The sequence below is a fragment of the Maniola jurtina genome, chromosome 12 (assembly GCF_905333055.1).
Source record: "Maniola jurtina chromosome 12, ilManJurt1.1, whole genome shotgun sequence".
Lineage (NCBI taxonomy): Eukaryota > Metazoa > Arthropoda > Insecta > Lepidoptera > Nymphalidae > Maniola > Maniola jurtina.
Window position 1 is genome coordinate 3,645,671 of NC_060040.1, and position 22,838 is coordinate 3,668,508.

Consider the following 22,838-nt stretch of genomic DNA (forward strand, 5'->3'; position numbering starts at 1 on the left):
ATAATTTATTAAAAGTCGGATAAAAATAAAACGCTTAAAATGAGGCACGCGTCTTCAAATACGCACACAATCTTGGAAAAAAGGTGGTCGTTAAAGTTCCTGCGTGAGTCAATATAAAGCTATGGTCATACTGGTAGCGTTTTGCTTGGCATCTAAAAAATTGATTGATAGAGATAACTATATAAATAGCATTCTGTACGCAATGCAAACGTTTCGAGTTGCAATTTTCTAACCACGTTGACCAAGAGTGGATTGGCAGACTTAACAAACCTTTTTATGGAGAACTCTCGGGCATGCAGGTTTTCTCAATATGTTTTCCTTGGCCTTTAAAGCAAGTGATACTTTAAATTGCATTGTAAATTATACCTCAGTTAAATTCATAAGCGCTAAGTTCGCTATAAATAACACCATACCTTTATATTATAGAGCGAAAGCGAAGTATTTTTTCTCCGCATCATTATCTGCCTATAGTCAATAGTTGAGATTACTTCGATGAATAAAGCCTGAATTGAAGGAAATAGACGTGGGTAGAATTTTTTCTTCGTTTTTGTAGCAGATAGATATTATATTATAATACAGTAGAGGTACTAGAATAAATAAAAATAAGTTCATTCTAAAATTGCCTTCAAACTAGACTTTATTTAAGACTTGAGGATGCCCGCGGCTTCACCCGCGTGGATTTCGGTTTTTTTTAATTCTGTAGGAACTCTTCGATAAAAAGTAGCCTATGTGCTAATCCAGGGTATAATCTATCTCCATTCTAAATTTCAGCCCAATCCGTTCAGTAGTTTTTGCATAAAGGAGTAACAAACATACACACACACACACATACAAACTTTCTCCTTTATAATATTAGTGTGATAGAATGATAAAGGATTTTAATACAATTTGTACACACACTATGGTTTGATCATATTTACAAACGAATTTTTTTTTCAGAACATTACAGTCAGTATAATTTATTTCAAAAAAATCTGTAAGTATAAAATTTATGGCTGTTTTAACGCCGGAAAAACAGCATGCGATTATGCAGCATGCTACAGAGTAAAAACAATTTTACGGCCTTATGCAGCATGCGGCAGTCTTTACGTCGAGACAACATCGTTCTTGCTAGGTAGCATTCTACACTGTGGCATGCTGAAAAGCCGCATTATGTGTGTCGACTAAAGGGCTGACGTATACAGTCGGAGTGGAGTGAAGCCAAGTCTTTTTCAGCCAACAACCAAAGACTACAACTTAAACATCAACATATTGAATAGTTTCTATTAAGTTTTACTAAGAACCTTACGATAAAATATATTGTAACAACTAATTTCTGACCTTACTTAGACTACAAAAATATAAATGCTTATTAATGTAAAGAAAATATTACAAGACAGGATGGTTTAAAGGACGCAATTTAGTAAGGGGCCGTATGTTTAAAACTTTGTTCAAGTAAATTGTCCATTAACCGAAGCCGGAAAGTGGTTATTTCGAAACAATTTCCTTTATGATGTAAACAAAAAACAATTAAGTGCAGAATATTCAGAATCTACAAGAAATGGTATTATTACATTTAATACTCTTTGACGTCGACGTTATTTTTTAAGAAGAATAATGCGTAAACTAACAAAGAGAAAACGTGCGTGACATCATAGCATGTGATCATAGCTAGAAATAATAGCTGTATTAATTTTGTATGGATGAAGTCTGAAATGATAAAATAAAAACTGACCAACGAGTTTTTCGCTGCGCAGGCTTTTCTCTTACTTTATTCAAAATTGTATGGTTTCTCTCCCCCAGTTTTCACTGTTATGATTGTTAGGTGCAGTTTCCAGGATTCATACCTTTGATAAGAGATCCGAATTAAAAAAAAATACTGAATTGTTAAACCTTTTTGCTTTTATTGATGGTCAAAGGTTAACGTAACTGTAACCTAACTTTAATCGACTGTCATGCAACTGGGCCTAAGCTTTGGAATGTATTCATGATATTAAGACAAGTAAGCTATTTAGCATTCTCTAAAATAAAAATATTTAAAAATTATTTTATCCCATCATTAGGTATCATTAAAATATTTTCTTGCAGCGCTTTTTCATTCTCACTTGTGAGTAAATCGAGCGAGATGTAATGCCTACTTTTCCTGTAGGCAAATTTGGATCAAACCACTCTATTGTAATGACTGCAAATTACCCGTCTTGTTACCTACTTAGTTGACTCAGTATACTAAGAAGACAAAAAGCAAGAGCCCCTTCTCTTCAAATAGAGGTGCTATGCGCAACGTGCCAAAGACCACTGGGTCCAAACATTATTTTCTACATCAATTTATGATCACAGCGTGCGTTACAAACATCAAAATTTATTGTTAGCATTTACAGAACTGCCAAATTCCAACTACGAGATTAATGCAAAGGAATCCACATAACAAAATAATCTTTACTCAGTTTAACAATTAACTCAGTCCCTGACTTATTAAATGAAATTAGTACGTTGTAACGTTTCAACCCAGTCGTTTTATTGTCATTTTTCCACATTTGAACTTTTGTCTGTTCGCCTCGTGGGTTTTCTGGTGCGTGGTCGCCACTCTAGCTGCTTGAAGCCCCAATCTCTACCGGTATTTTGAACAACGATAGATTATATCAAATGAGTCGTATACAGCCACTGAATTCAGGCAGACTAAGACCATATAAGAGACCTATTACTGTGGACGTCTATCGGTTAACGAAGACGACACCAAGTTTTTTTTCGGACGAGAGCGCTATGTCTTCTCTTGCCCATGTTGCTTGATGCTAAGAAGGCATTAACTACGAGTATATTCACATCAGGTCAAGATTGCGAGCCTGATTGATATATAATAGCCATCTTGTATCAAACACCTCAGCGATCAACGTAATTTGAACTAAGTAATAAAAAATTAAAAGCATTTTCAAAACATTATAATGGTAACAGCGGCATAATTGCTTAATGACGACCCCAAATTGTGACTCCATATTATTTATTCATGAGGTAGAACTACCGCCATTGATATAAAGTACCATAAATCTATATCTAAAAGAATAACCTAATTGGAAAGATTGGGGGGAAACGTTCCTAATGTCCTAGACCTTGGTCACGGCCTTGGATGAATTCATGCTTCTACATGAATACTCTATTATATTTAAGCACTAGCTGATGCCCGCGACTTTGTGCGAGGATTTAGATTTTTCGAAATCCCGTGGGAGCTCTTTAATTTTCCGGAATAAAAAGTAGCCTATGTACTAATCCAGGATATTATCTATCTCCATTCTGAATTTCAACTAAATCCGTTTAGTAGTTTTTGCGTGAAGGAGTAACAAACATACAAACACATATACACAAACTTTTGCACTTATAATATGAATGTGATAAGTTTTATTTATCTGCGCCATGCACCGCACACGTCCAGATTTTATTTACGCCACACACAAATCTATCTTAACCTTATATCTTGAATTTCCTATATCAGTGGATATCATACCAAAGATCCTCGACGATCAGGCATTCGCGCGAACCTGAAATTATTTAACCCATTATGTCATCAACCGTTTTATGGATCAAATTTTTTATAACGTCCTTCTTAATGGTACATCACGGTCGGTTAGGTTTTGTTGGTGGCTAATAATAAGCGTATAAACGATCTTTGATTAGGTGGTTTAATGGTTTTATAGCAGCTAAAGGTGGCTAAGATTTTTATGAGTGAAGTGTTTTAACTAGTGTAACCTAAACATTGGTTTTCTGTATAATTTAAATAATCTTTGATTACCTACCCTTGTGGCGCATGTGATTGCTCTCCTTTCTTATCTATCTCTGCTTCTATTAGTCAGCTAATTGATACGTTCATGTCATTATCAATCCATCGCCAGCCCACTACTGAGATCGAGCCTCCTCTCAGAATAAGAACGGGTTTAGCCATAGTCCACCACGCTAACCATGTGCGGATTGGCATACTTCACACACCCTTGAAAACCTTATCGAGAACTCTCAAACATGCAGGTTTCACTCCTGTGTTGCTACATTTTATTCCAAACGTCTCTTCTGAGTACTTGCAGGTCTTCAAAAGGGTAAGGGTCTATAGATCTATGGTATCCAAGTTTGCTCAGTATAATTATTCTGGGTATGATTGAGGCTAGTACCCAACTACTCTGACGGAAAATCGGTAGCGCTTAGCAAATAATAGAGTGTTCCTCTAGGAATTTAACAGCTTACAGACATCATGAATTTATCGGGTGACCCTGACTAGTTTGAGCCCATCCGGATTTCTTAGTCATGAGCTATACAAGCTTCGTGAGGTCTTGCCGCAAGAGGAATTGAGAGTATAATATGCCTATTAATTAAGGATAAGTTCGTTTCTCGAAAGCTATAACATGCTCCGTTGAACTACCTAATTAAATTTAATGTATGGTCAACCTACAAGTGATTTCAACACTATGAGTCATTAATTGTATGAGTCACAATAACACACACACTTATCGAAAAGGTTATATTTTGTCAGTGAGTAATTTATCCTGAATTTCATTTTTCATTAAAATACCGTCATCAAATTTTCTACAATTCCCAAGCAAGTATTTTCCTCAATTCCTACATGAAATTTTAAACATGATTCTTTATTCTACAAATTGTGTTTCAGAAAATAAGATGCAATCAGAATTTCTGAAGATATTGGTTTCGATTAAACTACCCGTTATGTGGAGTAGGTATTAGCCTGAATTTGTATAGAAAACAATCTAAAGTTATCGGTTTGTAGAACTGAACGAATCCGAACCAATCAAAAATAATGGGTCATTATCAGGCATCCAGCTTTGTCGTTAATGAAAAAGAAATCGTTTTGGTAAACCTGATCATTTAACTTGAAACATATAATCAGACGTATAAGGCTTAAGAGATGACCACGTTTCAAAAATTAAAAGGCAATTTGTATAATAAAATGTTTTTAAAACCGCTACATAGTATTATCTCTAAACATAATCGTTCCTAAATATCGTTTGTACAGATAGTAATTTAAGCTAAGTTTGTGGGAACGAAAACACATCAAGTTCGACAGTCGATCGTTGGTCCGTGAAATTAAATGCTAATATAAATGATTATATTCTATTTTGTTTGTCCGTAAACGCTTTATAATGATGGTGTGCGGTAATAAGATCGCTTGTAGCGGTGACTAAGATACTGGGTCATAAAAGGTACTTAATTCGTGAGCAAGAGTAATTTTTTTGGGTGAAAATATAAAAAAATTTAATACTTGGATAATTATACTTAAAGTAATATTAGCTAATGCCTGCAATATATCTATGTTGACTTTGAATAATGTTTCTGTGGAATTAAAATATTTCCAAAAATCCGTATTCAAGATGCCTATCATATAATTTTCATAATTATTATAAAGACAGTTGCATTATTTGTTTGTTGATTTGTCCTTCAATCACGTCGCAGCGGAGGATTTTTTGGACGGGTATAGTTAAAGACCTGGAGAGTGACATAAGCTACTTTTTGTCAATAAAAATCAAGCAACTCCCGCGGGATTTTTTGAAATCTAAATACACGTGGATAAAGTCGCGGACGTGAGCTAGTAAAAATACGAATATAGGTACATAAAGCAATGTGACCGCTTACTAAAATCGACAAAAGGAAAGAAAAATTACATAAAAATTCAAACACAGCGACCCTTTGAGATGACTTGCTCCGCACATAAATATTGTTTGACTTCAATGAAAGCGCGGTGGCGTTGTGGTAAGTATTACACAGTTATTTAGTGTTTTCATTCATATTAAAATAATTTCAATAAGCAGTGATAGCTAAGACTAGGATAGATAAGTTAAGACTCGGGACTTGGGAGATCCACCTCCAAATTTTTATTTGTATTTTATGTATGTTTTAGTTTCGAGTTATGTGTATTTTAAGCAATCAATTAATATCATAACGATGGAGGATAACATCGTGAAAAGCTTACATGCCTATTTTCTCTACAATGTCTTCAAACGTATATAACTCTGTGAATCCACACTTGGCCAGCGTGGTGGATAGTGACCTAAACTCTTCTCATGCTAAGGGAAGACCAGTATTCAGTAGTAGGCTATGGGTTTAAACTTTAGATGATGAATATTTCAATTTTTTTTATATTTGTAAACTTATGCTGACTTCGCCCATTTTAACTTTGACATCAAAACACTTTGAGTTTCGAAAATATAAGCAGGAAATTATTATACGTGTGTAGCACACTACACACGTATAATAATTTCCTGCTTATATTTTCGAAAGGTTAAATCTTCTTTATTTATAACTTTACTGTAAATGCTAGTAAAGTTGAAAAAGAAGGCGGCAACTGAGCAAACTACGCTGGACAGCGAAGGATGCGCTGAGAATATGGCTTACTTCGCTTTGCATATCGCTTATATTTCCTTAGTTGTTTCCGATTTTTAATTATTAGGATAGTAATAGGTATATTTTCTTTTCCTAAGCCGGCTAAAAGTTTTTATGTTACATATAAATCAACGAATGCGTTACAGTTCTATTTCGTGTTGCTTTTTCCTGAAGTTCTATTACTTATACCATACAAACAGAAATGAAACTTTTGACCCACACTTACCTAACAGCTACCCACAAAGTTTAATAGCTAGACCTTAAGTGCTAACCGCCGATTATCCAGATTATATGACCATTGTAAATCATCCAATACTTATCCTTTCTTTACGTCGGTCCGGTTTGAACTATAACCTGTATAATATTGAAGTATAGCTTTTATCACAAAGGGGTTTCATATATCGTTTCGTCCAATAAAAGGGCGTAGTACGTCGTAAAAATTGCAAAATGGTGGATTTAATATATTATGAAACCCTTGAATTAGATGGACAGGGTCCTAATATTATTCATGAAAACCATCGATGTAGAATAGAATACATTTTTCTTATTCAAATAAAGTCTTACAAATAAATAGGTACTTTTTATTCTGTAAAATGCATCTACCATTGATGGTACCTATAGTTTGGTGGTAACTGGTAAGCCATTTAGTTAAGCATTCTAAAATATTATTGTCAAGTTTAAAACAGTATTGATAAATTGGGCGAATGCTCTTTGGAGTTTTATAATTATACTTATACCTAATTGCGACCGCCCGAAATTTTGCTTGCGAAAATATAAATATTCTTCAATTGAGGGTTTTTAAAAACCCGGGGTTATTCCTTGACTATATCAGGAAATTCTGTGCAAAATTACAACTTTCTAGGTCCAAACGACTGGGCTGGGTGTTGATGACTCCGTCAATGAGTGAGAGCTTTTCTTTTTATTTATAATATAAAAAATTGATGATGCGCGCGATCATCCGCGTGGATATATGTAGTTCCCTTATAGACCCTTGAAACTATTTGATTATCCGGGATAAAAGTAGCCAAAATGTTAATTCAGGACATAAGCTACTCGCATCTCAATTTCAAACAGCCACAATCGTAATCACTGTGCCGTGTAGGAGTAAACATCAAAACTATCACATTTATAATATATATTCTCTCTTGATGGCCCCTATGGAATGTAAAGAAGGTATCCACACAGTCAAAATCGTGGATAAAAGCTAGTTAAATCAAACTTTATTAAGTACACCATCCAGGACTGTTGCAATACGATACCTCTGAGAATTGAAACTAAATAAAATAAGCTTAGTAAGACCACACAATAAATTGACGCTGTGAACGATTTCAGCTGAATCTTGCGGGGAGCCAGACAATTGACGAGTCTAGACAATAGAGCTTGGCGCGATCAGAACCGAATAATATATCCGAATGGTGCTGATCACAGCACTATTTTAGATTATGTTGGATTCAAACTTTTAGTAACTCTAGACAATCTTGAAAGTGTCGAAATTGCGATTCAATAAATAAACAAATAGAAGTCTCATACAGTTCCATACATTACAATTTACAACGTCATGGTACGCGCTACGTCTACGCTTACGCGACGCATACGCGGCCGGTGTGGCCGATGCTTTAGGCTAAGTACAGTCATACTTAATATTATAAATGCGAAAGTTTGTATGTATGGATGTTTGTTACTCTTTCACGCAAAAACTACAGGATGGATTTGGCTGAAATTAAGAATGGAGATAGATTATAACCTAGATTAATACACAGGCTACTTTTTATCATAGAAAATCAATGAGTTCCCACTGGATCTTTAAGAAACCCTTATCCATGCGAACGAAGTCGCGGGCATCAGCTAGTCTATAATAATAAGTAAATAAATCTAAGCTAAACATCTGAAACAGTACTGCGTGGTGTGGTCCCTTTTTTTTTCGAGGGGGAAATCTTCATAAGATACCCACTCGGGTTATGTGGGATTTGTACCCACTAAAACCCCCTCGGTGGCCCTCCTCAGCACATATTGAGAGGCTCCGGGAACTCTGACGAACGTGCGCCGGTGCCTCTCTCGTGCGACGCCCATTGGGCTCCTCCTGAGCGATGCACTTCACGTGGTATGGTCCCTGCGTCAACTTTTACAGGATTGGTCTTGTAATAACAACTGAATACTGCCCCTAACACTACCCAACTAATCCAATGTGTTTGTTTGCTAGCTTATTGGTTTGTGATTTGTCCTTCAATCACATCGCAATAGAGCAAAGGATCAACGTGTTTTATGCATAGGTTTCGTTAAAGACCTGTAGAGTGACATTGGCTACTTTTCATCCTGGAAAATCAAAGAGTTAAACCCACGCGGACGAAGTCGTGGGCATCCGCTAGTAATGTATACGACTCAATGAGAGAGAAAGAGAGAGAGAGGTAGATCTCTGCTGTCTAGTACCAGAATATCCAGACAAATTATTAGTGCCTGCGTAACATTAATTTTCTTGCAAAGGCGTATGCACGCATTTCCCCTATGCGAGCATTGTCTACAAGTACCTACTATATACGAGTACAACTATAGTATTTTTATAGAATATTTTCATTCGTCAGGGAATATTGCTGCATTTGCCTAAAGCCATGCACGTTTTTATCATTTTGACGTCACATCCTGCTACTGTTGTTTTGAATTGCTTTTTCTTTTGACTGCAAGTTTTGTTGTAATGTTTACTGCAAAGATTTTTTTTGCTATGGCTAGAAAAGGTGAAAAGCCGAAATTTTGTATGTATGTGTGTATGTTTGTTACTCTTACACGCAAAAACTACTGGACGGATTTGGCTGAAATTTAGGGATTTTATGGATTAACACATAGGCTACTTTTATCCTGGACAGTTAAAGAGTTCCTAAGGGAATTTTAAAACCTATATCTTTATATGTATATTATTAAGTACAAGACTTTTATGGTTATAGTTAAAGACCATGATATACCTAGGCTACTTTTTATCTCAGAAAATCAAAATTGCCACGCGATTTTTAAAAACTAAGTCCACGAAAGCGAACGAAGTCACGGGCGTAAACTAGTAGTAGGTATAATATTTTTGAAATTAAATTAAATAATTTCCGCAATGCAGCAGAAGGCCTTCATTAATTAAAATTGAAAATATGTTTTGTCTTTAATTATTATTTATCATTTTACTTCAGTCGATCTCAACTCACTGTGAAACCATAACTTTTGTAAATTAAAATTGTCTGCTATGTTAATAATGCTAGGTCTGTACGTACGTACCTACCTAAATAATTTAAGAGGAGTCTCTCCGTCACTCGCCAAACGGACATAGGCTAATTTTTATCCCGGAGAATCAAACAGTTTTCACTTGATTAATATGATGATTCCGGAGGTACTCACGTGGGTAGTCGACGTACAAGCCCGACTAGTTTCAAAGCCATCTAACGTCCGAGTTTAAATCGACTATTATACTATACTACATTTATAATGGAAATCATTCACGAGAGTTAAACGCTAAAATAGTTTTCATACGATATTTGAAAAATCTAAATTGTAGGTAAGCATCGTAATATTATGTTTTATAACAAGTGTAAATTAAAAAGTTATAACACCCCCGACAAGTGAAGGTCACAGTAACTAGAAAAGAGCTGATAACTTTCATACGGCTGAACCGATTTTCTTGGATTATAGCTAAAACACTCCTGATCAAGCCACCTTTCATACAAAAAAAACTAGATTAAAATTGGTTCATTAGTTTAGGAGCTACGATACCACCGACAGATACGCAGATACACACGTCAAATTTATAGCACCCCTCTTTTTGGGTCGGTGGTTAAAAAGCACGCTCGCCGAGCATGTGTCTGCGTGGAAAACCCAGCTTTAAAGTTTCAATGCGCTTTGCTTGAAAAATACATTTTGCATTTTACGCTAGGAAGAAGATCATTAATTCAATTAACTAAAGGAAGTGACCTATATTCTCTTCAATTGTTGCGTGTCGCTGAATCACCAATTAAAAAGTACTTAAGAACAATTACACAAATGACGCCTAGACAAATGCATTTGTAGAATTTAAAGTTTATTGTAAAAAGATCTTTATTGTGATAAAAATAAGTGTTAGTTTACTTAGGAACGGTTTAAGCCTGATTTGCAATGTGACTACACGTGTATCATAGTAGAGCTAAGAGAGTCATTTGTAATAGTTGAGACAAGTGATGAGAAAAAGCGAAGAACAATTAATTTTAGTTACCTAACGTCACATAACAAACATAACAAAGTAATTAACCGAATAATGATTAATTATTCTGTTTATGTCTCAAGAAACGAAACATAGAAACTAAGAAAACTACATTAATTAATAAACAGATATAGGTACTTTTTATTTTCAATTAATATTTTGTAAATTAAAACTATTAAGATTAGTTTTAAATCTACCGGCATTGCAAGAAACATAAACATGTCGGTGAGGTGATCTGGAATTATTTAGCCATCTCAAAATTGACAAACGGGAAGTTTTCACTCAAAAAAAATTTAATTGCACTATTAGGCATCATCTACACGAGAGCTTTCATAACGTCCGTTGAAAAAGCGTCCAAGTAGATCCAATGTATTCCCATGTATCTGTTCACACGTAAAAAAAGCGTTGACGTGTGATCAGATACTTGGGAATACCTACATATTATTTTGTTCTATTTGGACGCTTTTTTAACGGACGTGAAAAAGCTATCGTGTGAATGAGGTATCTATTTAAAAATGGTCGTATGTATTAAAGAGCCCTTATTAAGTCCGTAGAAAGCTAATATTATAAACTGTTACTAAGTATAGCAACTTGAAAAGAGTGATAACTGTGCCCTATTTTCAACGTCGCATTAAAAACGTCTCATTTCCGACTAACACATTCGCTGAGAACCAACAAGCGATGCAAGCGACATCCATTAATTAGGAAGTAGGTAGGTAGGTACATTGATGTGGCGACCTAGATTCTATTGCCGTGCTATTTGCTTCAGTTTCAACTAACTGCGTTAAATAATGTTTTTAGGGTCCGTCGCTCATAAAGAAAAAAGGAACCGTTACTCTTCCGTCCGTGTCTGTCTGTCGTGTCTGTCATAAAATACCTATAGGGTATCTGTCCTATAATCATGTAAGGCAGGTAGGTAGGCAGCAAAGGAAAAATCCGAAAACCGTGAATTTGTGGTTACATCACAAAAAAAAAGAAAATAGTTTACTAAATCACATATAGGTGCCGCTGTCAGTCATTAACTTGCACATAAAAGTCTTAAAATATTATCTTGTACGATGGTACAGAACTCTTCGTGGGCGAATTCGACTCGCACTTGCCCGGTTTTATTTGATGAACACAATTGTATTGTTTGACAAGCAATACAACTAACTATACAATTTATTTAGATTACCTAATTTTCGAGCGTAGCCTAATTCGCATAATTATGTTCATTTGATCTCTGTTTAGAAATTAGAATATTTTAGTTCACATTAATAAATTGTATAATGTAGCGTAATAATTATTATATATAATAATTAATTAATTAATTAATATAATATATTACCTATAGTATATTTTTTTAATCCCGGAGACAAAAATGATGTTTCGTGTGTTGTGTGTGTGTGTGTGTGTGTGTGTGTGTGTGTGTGTGTGTGTTTTACGATTTTTAATAGTGATGTGGTGCAACGATACTTACAGGTAAATATTTGTAGGAATTCTTGTCAAATATGAATGAGACAACAAAATGTGTTGAAAATAATTCCAATTCAAACGAAATGAGTAAGTATGGCTTGATTCTGAATGTTGTGTATCACCTAATATTATAAAGGAGAAAGTTTGTATGTGTGTGTGTGTGTGTGTGTGTGTGTGTGTGTGTATGTTTGTTACTCCTTCACGCAAAAACTACTGGACGGATTGGGCTGAAATTTAGAATGGAGATACATTATACTCTGGATTAGCACATAGGCTACTTTTTATCCCGGAAAATCAAAGAGTTCCCACAGGAATTTAAAAAACCTACATCCACGCGAACAAAGTCGCGGGCATCAGCTAGTAAAATTATAAAACTCATAAGTTTTACATATTATACACATATCTATATACATAACAGTATTTTTGTAAGGCTGGTATCATTATTTTTAAGTTTGACTATTATCTAGCTGTCATTTTAGTCTCAGGGATTAAAAATAGACTTTAGTGTAGATTTACGCACATTTCGCTCTTTACTTTTACCACGTTGTCTCCATGCTAATTTAGTATTATCTTATCATGATTATGATTCATGCTTGTTATTAAAATAAAAATAAAACTTTTTATAATATAATAAAATAGTTTTCATAAAAGAAATAAACACAACATTTATTATTTCACAATTATTATTTTTTCGAAACGAATTCCAATTAGGATCGAATTAGGAAAGAACCAGGAAAGATTTTAATAATCGAGGTGAGGGAACAAATTAATGTCACAACAAGCGGGGGCCGAGTAGACCGACCGGCAAAGTTTATGTTGCACCCTACAAATAAGTCGAGGCACGGACTCTAATTAGTACATTCGGTTTCTCCAAGCGCCACAAAAGAGCGAACTTTGCGATGGCGACACTATAACGAGTGAAGCTTTGTCGTCAGTTTGCTTTGCCGCCCGTCTGCGGTCGACTTTCATTCTGTTCGAGAACCGGTGAAAATATAACAATGGCTGGTAACCGTAGATTTTTGTCATTTAATTGCGGATTGCGATGAATACCTTTGCAATTGAGTTGCATAATAAAGAAGACTACAAATGTGATAGCAAAATTGTCGTAAACTTTATTTTAAGGCCAATTTATGTTAGTTGTGGACAAAGTTTTTGTCAGCCCTAGCCCAGACTACGGTCTATTTGGGCTGCAAATTTCAAACACCAGTCTCAGTTTTTATCCAGTGCTTTGGTCTAAAAAGTTTAGTGTAAAATGTTCACTGTTTATTAAGCCTTTAATTAAATAAATTAATAAATAAAATTTATTTTAGAAATAATAATAATTTAACTGCGATATTTAAATTAATTAATTGCTTCGGAGAGAGGTCGGAATACATCCCTCTGGGTAGATAGACGGCATCAAACGAGTCGCAGGAAGCGAACTAGATTCAGACGGTGCAAGAACTTGGCGCGGTTTGTGGTAGAGACCTGTATGTCTATCGGTTGATAGTGATGATAATGATGACAATCTAAGAGAATAAGGTTGAAAAAATGCCGTGTTAAGCTATACAAAGTCTCCGATAACCATGTCGGAGGGTTGCCAACAAAACATACATAAAAAAAAGCTTCTCTGACAAATTTTCTATTACATTCAGCAATTATGATAGGTTAAGAAAAAAAACAATAATAATAGTAAATAAATAAATATAATATTAAAAAAAAAACGTTAAGAAAAAAATTTATAAGCATTAAATTATTTGTAACCACAAAAGAAGAAAAGTCTGCACTGGCGAGTGGCGACTCTAGACTAAATAAAGCTTTGTCGCCAGTTTGCGGTCAAGTTTGTCTATGCTGAAAAAGAGTTACCCGTTTTCACCGACAAAACGTTTTATAAAAAATGTTAAAATCTATTTGTGAAAGTTTGTGCTGCGATATCCTTCATGTAAAAAATTAACCCGTCGATGCTTACAGTTTAAAAAACATGTTATTATTTAATTCATTAATATAATTTATGTCACCTGCAAAAAGTAGTACACAATGAATTAAATTTTGTACTATTCTTTAGTTTAGGTATTATTAACTGGGTTAGATTCTAAAAATACTGTTTATATGTAACTGTATTCTACAGTTTGTATGTACCTACTTCACGATAATATTGTACGGGAGCTGTGCAGCTGTGCTCGACCGTAGCAATAGGGAAATTTCCCAACCGAGCGGTGTTGTGCTCGGTAGCGCCAGCTGGGCCGACGGTTATGCGTTGAAACTTCTATATATAGTCCAATTTGGTAAACGCTCTGTCAATGCGATTGAAAGTTGCGTGTTTCTCCTTGAGTTTTTCGATTAAGCTACCCGTGCTGCCATCTAGGCCGTAGGTCGTGCATCGAGCGTTGTTGATTGATTGAGTATAGAAGCGACATCTTCTTGCGAATGTGGCAACCGCTACAATATTATTAGGATAATATTAGGAAATAGGTTAGAACTTAAGAAGTAAAGCGCAGACGTACGCATTGCGGGTCAAATCTCTGTGGTTTTTGCAATGCGTGCTACCTGATTTTGAGTTGTTTCCGTATATTAATAACTAGAATATTAATAAATATCGCCCGCGTGGATTTCGGTTTTTTTAAATCCCGAAGGAACTCTTCAATTTTCCGGGATAAAAAGTAGCCTATATTCTTCCCCGGGATGTATCCCAAGTCTGTACCAAACATTAAAATCGGTTTAGTGCTTAGGCCGTGAAAACGTAGCAGACAGACAGACAGAAAGACAGACAGACACACTTTCGCATTTATAATATTAAGTAAGGATAACTTAAAAAAATTAACTGCACCAAAAATCTAACCTCGTTAGAGCAATTTAAAGTAATGTTATAGGTTAGACAATTTCACACCTGGCTCTCCCCCTTCCTGAGTCAGTTATGGAACTAGGAATATGTCGGTGTCTGGTGTCAACTAATTAGTGCATGCGTCGACGCGGAATGGGCGACGAAGGAACGTATGCAAAGGTGGCGAGTGAAATGCCACGCCGGTTTTGGTGCACGAAATTTTACGGAGCGGAAATATTTGAACGGGATAAAATGTCACTCAAGATTCGGAAAGCAATTATGCTGGTTTCATTACCTTCTCATTATTCCATTCTGATGATATAAACTTGTGATGGATTAATTTATGTACCTGTCTTTTTATAATTTGAATTGAAAAGTTATAGCAATGTCTTAACTTCTTGATTTTCAAATAATTAATTAGCAAATAAATAGCTAGACGAAAACCATTAGTTATCTCGTCTATAGATACACACAAAATATTATAAGCTGTTGCATCTAAACTAAATTGTATCACAAACTGCGTTGTTTCAATTTGTACATAAATTTTTCTATCGAATTAGGTATAATAATAAATTATGACAATTCATAATTGTCTATAATAAAAACTAAAATAATTAAAATATTTGCGTTATATTTATTTAATAACAGTTAAAATTACAAGTGTAAATTAAAAATTTATATCTCCCCCGACACGTGAAGGTTACAGTAACTAGAATGGAGCTGATAACTTTCAAACGGCTGAACCGATTTTCTTGGATTATAGCTAAGAACGCTCTCGATCAAGCCACCTTTCAAACAAAAAAACTAAATTAAACTCGGTTCATTAGTTTAGGAGCTACGATGCCACAGACAGATACACACGTCAAACTTATAGCACCCCTCTTTTTGGGTCGGGGGTTAAAAATATTGGCACAAACGACAAATACGAGTATAATCAAGTAGTATACCTCGCATTTTCAACTATAGTAATCCACAGACATGCACGTGCACATTAAAGTAATCAATAGTATCTCTCTCATCACAGGAGGGGGCTATATAAATTGCAAATCACTCTCGAAATGTCGCTAAAGCGTAGATAATTCAACCACATGTTTTGTTCACATCGAATAATAGTTTTATTACCCCAACCAATTATTACACTGAGAAAATATTCCACATACGAAATCAGGATGAAGTTGAAAGTTTTTTGCTCGGGGTCCATATGACCCGTAGGGTAGTTTAGGAGGGTTAGATAGTAAAATAGGGTAAAGGGGTCAATAGTGGGTGAGATAAAGGTGGCTGCAACAAATTGAGCTCCCGCCTTTGTTAAGAGGGGTCTCTCCGTCACTCGCTCCATACAAACGTAGTTCGTCTCTCATTGGAATACTAACCAATCATACTCAATGGAATTTTGTAGAAATGTTCCGGGAACATCTATGCCTGTGGTTTTCCAGATTTCCGTTAAAATATTCGGTTTCAAAGTTACGCGGTCTTAATTCACATACAAATCTTTGAGCCGCTCTAATTTAAAATAAAAAAAAAATTAGAAAAATCTAAAACACCACAGGCACAGATGTTAGTTTCTAGAATATGTCTGCAAAATTTCATGGACTTTGGTTGCTTAATATTCAAATGAAATTGGAACTACGATTGTATGGAGTAAGTGACGGAGAGAGCCCGTTAACGGTCGTTCTGTACTTAATTGTGCTTTTGTCCGTTCTTGTGGTCCGCCCTGCGATTGGTCCAGCTTGGGTTTAAGATAATAGAATTGATTCTACTTATCGTATCTGGATTTTCCGTCGCCGTTTATTAGCGCAGTGTGTTTTATTGCTATGTTTTGTAAAGTTTTTTTTATGACCGTGGATTGTTTATTTCAAAACTATCTTATTACTTATCAACTTATTCATTGTTAACATTGTAGATATGTAGTAGAAACTCGTGATCCATATTATTTAGTGCAGTTCTAATAAATCAGCAATTATTATCATCTGCCCAACGGAGATGTAATTTACGATAGAACGATAAGTACCTAAGATTAACTAATTACACCAGTCGTCATTGTCATGATCATCAACGAATAGACGTCCATTGCTGGCTGGATATAGACTTCTTGCGGGAATGTCCATACACCACGGTCTTTCACTGCTTGAATCGAGCGGTTTCCTATGACTCGTTTGTTGTCATCAGACTACCCAATGATTAGAATAGAATAGATAGAATAGAATATAATATATTTTTATTCAAATAAACTTTTATAAGAGCTTTCGAATCGTCAAAAAATTTACCACTGGTTCGGAATGCTATTCCTACCGAGAAGAACCAGCAAGGAACTCGGCGGTTGCTCTCTTCAACTGTTCAATTTACAATAATAGCAAACTGCTAACGCTGCACTTTATGGTCTAGATTCCAGTACTTTAGAATCCCAACGTCTATCAAACTAGGAGGTACCTACATATCTCATTCCAATTACAAAGTTTTCTGATTTAACTCGACTTGATAAAGAACCTATGACTTCCATTAGTTGCCACTGTTGCCAGATCATATATTTTTTTCGAAATATTTACTTATAAGTACGTGTATATAGCGCAAACTTTTTTTGTATTCTACGTGATTCTTAGTCTGGCTGCTCAATGCCATTAATGTTTAAAAATAACTAGCTAAACACTGTAATTTATCGTTGATTATAATTGATCGTTTCCTTTAATAATGCTTAAAGGCTCTCCGTAATGAAAAGTTAGTGTCCATTAGATATTAAAATCAGAATTTACGGCGCTGCCACAATTTCTCCATGAGCCGAAATGAGATTAAACTGTAGGCTTTAGAGGGCCATGCATAGTCTCCCTTACCTTTTTAGTTTTCTTATAGAAGGGAAGTTTCTTAATGGACCAATGCGGAGATAAAACGTTCTTCAGTAGCTGAAAGTTACATTTCATCGTGACTTTTATTCACATCCATTAAGAAATTCTTACACACATCCATACTCTGGTTTTCAATCAATGATTTTATATTAATTATTATTTATTTTATAGGTATCAATATATTATTTATAGGTATCAATCGACCTCTACTGGATCTCGCTGGACTAACGGTCTTAAAAATAATAGACCAGTAGTGAGAGAGCCAATATAATATGTAATTAGCATGGTGTTAACCAATCAGAGCTAATCGCAATCTTTACATCTAATCTAATCTATGTAACTTCTTAATTCACTTGTCTTTTGCATAATTAACTCATTAACTGACTAGACTGGGCCGGACCAGTCCAGTCCAGTCATAATGACTTTCACCGAAAAATGCGTATAGTCTTATTCAGGGCCTCAAAATCCATTTTTTGAAATTAACAGATTTCATTCTTAATAACTAAAACTATCTCGTAAAATACTATATCAAAACTCCATTATTTATTCTCTAATACTCGTAGGCTTACTTTGTCGGCTTTGAACAGGCAACAAGAAACCCTTTAATTCAGTCAATCAAACAACTGCGATTGTAATAATGATTCATGCAGGTTTTTCGGAGTCCACCTACTGAACCCATATACAGCGAGATTTAGAATTTGATCGCAACGTCAGAAAACCTGATTGCAATATCCCTCAACTAACACTTGGCTGACGGACAATCGCATTAGGGTTCGCCTCAAAAAGCACCTTCCAACTGAATCATCCTAAATAAACAATAACAAAGCGACAGCTTTTAAACGATTTTCAGAGGATCAGCTGACAGATTAGCCGTCCCTATCGCCCTTATGTTCTACACGATTTTCGACCTTATTGCCAAGAGTTAAAGCTAGTTTTTCCACTGAATGTCCAGAGACAAAGTATAGGTGTGTAGTGCTTTTGACGAGACAAAGGGTTATGATGGGACGTTGTTAATGTAGGGTGAACATTTTATTGAAACGTTGCAGTGATTTTGCACAGAAAAAGTTGTCTAGACTCAGATTTAAATAAAACTAATTTGAACGGATTATATTATTTTAATTCTCGGATTTATTATCATTTCAAGTTCTCTCCATTTTGAAATTTAAATTTAGAATTCTGAATTATGTTTGTTCACAAACTGTTTGTTAGTTGCCCTTAGCTGTTGGTGCCTACGTAAGATATCGTAGACACTTTTAAAGTGATTCATATAGAAAATAATACATACTTGGCATGGGCACGTATTATTTCAAGTACAGACCTTCATAGACCATTGCCACATCTTCGTCACTTTCCACTTCTGAATAAAACGCGTTTTATGGTCAAAACATGATTGATAAGCGAAGTAAACAGAATTTCAAGTATCTTCCAGTATATTTACACATGAAAGTTATCAAAGCATACAAGAGCGATTTTTATACTACGTGCACGGTAAAGCGGCCAAAACTCTTCAATCACACAACTTGAAGCATATATTAAGGCCTTAAACAAATGGAATACGCAGCGGTGATGCGACGTCTGAGGGCTATCACGAAGAAGCAGACACACTCACAAGTGAGCCGTACTTTCTACCACCAAATCTATTCTACACTAATATTATAAACGCGAAAGTGTGTTTGTTTGTCCGTCCTTCCTTCACACCCTAACTGAGCAACCAATCGACATGATTTTTGGCATAGAGATAGTTGGAAGGACGGAGAGTAACATAGGCTACTTATTATCCCAGAAAATTAGAACTCCACAGGATTTTTAAAAATCTCAACCTCATCAGCTAGTTAGTACATTAATAAATTACCCACCACTTAGGCCCGAAGTCAGAGTTTTTTTTTGAATATCGCCAACTGAAGCTACAAGCGCACGAACGCATTCTGTGTAACCTTGCACAGTTATCGACCCCTCACGAAATATATCGTTAAATAAACCACCGAGCAGATTTGATGTCAGAGTTCCTTTTTCTGTCGCCAACTATAGGCTCAAGAGTATCTAAGTACGCGTTTAGTGCGACATCCTGTCATGCAGTTGCCATCACGCGTTCTACATGTTTCAAGCTTTAAAATTTTTGTTCACGACATTTCGCAAACAAACACATCTTTCGTTAAGTTGGCGCAATCCTCGTGGGAGCCGGCATATGTGTCCCGTTATAATTAGCGAACAATGTTTGGCTTTAGCAAATCCCTTTGGGGCGTAAATTAAGAGATTCGGGCTTACGGATACATTCGCTAAAACCCGTATGAGGCAAGTATTTGTACGTGCTTAGGGTGATTGTCCACGAGAGGAGGAGTGTAAGCTAGGTTAAAATTGTGAATAAATAAAATTATGAATGAAGTTGGTAACTGTACGGTCTGCTTCAGAATTCGAGTAGCGATTCGGCGAAACTATTGCATCAAAAACCTGTCGCACTTATGACCATTTTCTATAAACTCGCCACACACACTTAACGCATATGTGCACGACTTACCTTACGGCCTTTGACTAGTGCCGTAGCGTACTTAGCGAATTATGATGAGACAGACAGAAGGCTACCAAAAACTAGACTAACTGGTTTATCAACGCACAGTTCAAACTACTGGACGGATTGGGCTGAAAGGCATGCAGATACTCGTATTATGATGTAGACATCCACTGAATTTTTTTTTTGCAAATTCAAGCCTTAGGGGTTTAAAATACTGGTTAGAATTTATTGTAGTCCACGCGGACGAAGTGGTGGTCATAAGCTAGTATTCTATATTATGGCAAAATATTTTATTGGATTTAGATTAGACTTGGCTTGATGCAAGGTAATCAGTTGGTGCGTGAAATACCTACTACTTGAGTAAGTTAAGAGTATTGATTTCTTTGGTAACAGACTTGACTTTAGCTTCGATAGATCTTCCGAAATTAAAGATGGAAGTTCCGAAGTTTTGGAGATAGATAAGATTCCTACCTACCTACTGCCACACCTAGTTTCTTACTCTGAACAATAAGGCCGCCTTTGCATACAATTGTTTATAGTTTTTAGTTTCTTTGTGTTGTCTTGGTTATTTTGTGTTTTGTGTGTAGTAAATTTTTCTATCTATCTATCTATCTGTCTACTTATATATAGGAAAATAAATAGATTTATTCCAGTGCACTCCTTATCTTTTCGTATATCCTTGGTGAACGACTTCTATTACTATTTATTTAGTACTGGGTTTATACCTATTGGGAATTTTCACAAAATATCCCACTTTTGTTTTCTCGGATTCACGCTAAGCTAGGATTTTACGGAACATAAACTAATTTGTTATACAGATAAAAATATGTTAAATAAGCCAATTCTTTTCGTTCTTGTTTTGTTTTTCGCAAAGGCTTTTCAGGATTTACGCATAGATTTTCAATCAAAGGAAATCAAAATTCAATTGTAGCATCAAACAAAATACTAAGCTTTACAAAAAATTCTTATGTCGGTTTTCTAACATAAAACTACGCATCACTTTTTTTACTAACCCGCAACCCAAAAAGAGGGGTGTTATAAGTTTGACGTGTGTATAGCTGTGTATCTGTCTGTGACATCGTAGCTCCTAAACTAATCAACCGATTTTAATTTAGTTTTTTTTTGTTTGAAAGGTGGCTTGATCAAGAGTGTTCTTAGCTATAATCCAAGAAAATCGGTTCAGTCGTTTGAAAGTTATCAGCTCTTTTCTAGTTACTGTAACCTTCACTTGTCGGGGGTGTTATAAATTTTTAATTTACACTTGTTCTCTACTAGCTAATGCTCGACATGCGTTGTAATGTGAACATTAATTCATTAATCTTGTTCAGAAATTTCAATTTATTAAAAATTCTTAATTAACTCGAAATCAGTTTTCACCGTCTGCGGTTCAGACGGCTGGATTCAATTAATTCTTACTGACATTCTGTGCCAAGCTCTTTTTATATGTATATTTATATTTTATAGTTATATTTTGTACGATTTATGGTTCCCAAAAGAAATTAACCCTACAAGAAAACATAAAAGCTGGAAAACCTTTACTTTTCTGAATGAATTACCATCATCGCCCACTTTTTATCGCGATGTCACATAACACAGGTAATAAATTCAATCCCTTTATTGTTTCTGAGTGCCTTAAAATGAAATTAATTTAATTTAATTTCTCCCCTTTTTAAATACGCGTAATGTCGTGATATCACGCGAACTATTAGTAGATGGAAGGTAATTTATCGCCAAGTTATGAATAGCTTAGGGTAATTTAAGTTATCGCATTGGCGTACGAACTACGAGCTTGTTTGCCAAAGGGTTTGAAAGTTTATTTTATGGAATATTTTAACTTTTTTAGTCCAATAAAATTATGTAAATAGGTATAAATCAGAATAGGTTTTACAGTAGGTATGGCTATGTAGATTTTTTTAAAGAAACTTAATCTAGTTCCCCTCTGGTTATTTTACTAACAGACCGTGAGGCATTGTACCTATTTAAAGTTCTGCACCGCTATATAGTTGAAATTCCTAAGTCGTAAAACACGTTAGGTACCAAAAGCTCCATGATTATTCTCTAATAGGACCCAAATCTTTGTTTGGCTTTGGACTAAAATGATATATATTAATTAGACAATGAAAGGATTCACATATATGAATAAATATGTCCGAACGTTTCCCTTCATAATCTTGTTTGGACATCGTCTCTTTGTTCCATACGTAATTTGCATATTTCTGTCATTGTGTTGGCCCCAAGTTGGTCTCAATATATCAAAATCAACGCGCGTTGTCGAATGAAGGTTTAAGTTTGTATAAATTAATAATGATAATTTCCGTGACTTCACTCGCTTGGTTTTAGGTTGTTAAAAATCTCGTGAGAACTCTTTGATTTTTCGGGATAAAAGTAGCCTATGTTCGTCTCCGGGTTGCAAGCTATCTCTTTACGAAATTTCATTAAAACCGGTTGTTCAGAAAAAGTAAATAAAGTCACTTTAAGCATAAAATTGCAAGCATAAGGCAATTTATTAACGAATTCAATTTTATGCAACGACGATAAATAAAAATATTTGCAAAGTAAATACTTTTAAAAAGTGCACTTTTAATCATTGCAGAAGTTTTAATTAACACAATTTTGAACCTTAGCTGTTTGTGTTTAAAATTGTTTTTCGTTTGCAACTTTTGAAACTATGAAAATGGA

At 35.1% G+C, this 22,838-nt stretch overlaps 1 long non-coding RNA gene across 1 annotated transcript; it reads left to right on the plus strand.

Moving 5' to 3' along the window:
- Positions 1-13,164: 13,164 nt before the first annotated feature.
- On the plus strand, positions 13,165-22,458 carry LOC123870107. The gene is made up of 3 exons (XR_006797011.1): positions 13,165-13,274; positions 14,306-14,311; positions 22,448-22,458. It is a non-coding gene; the product is annotated as an uncharacterized LOC123870107 (long non-coding RNA).
- Positions 22,459-22,838: the final 380 nt, after the last annotated feature.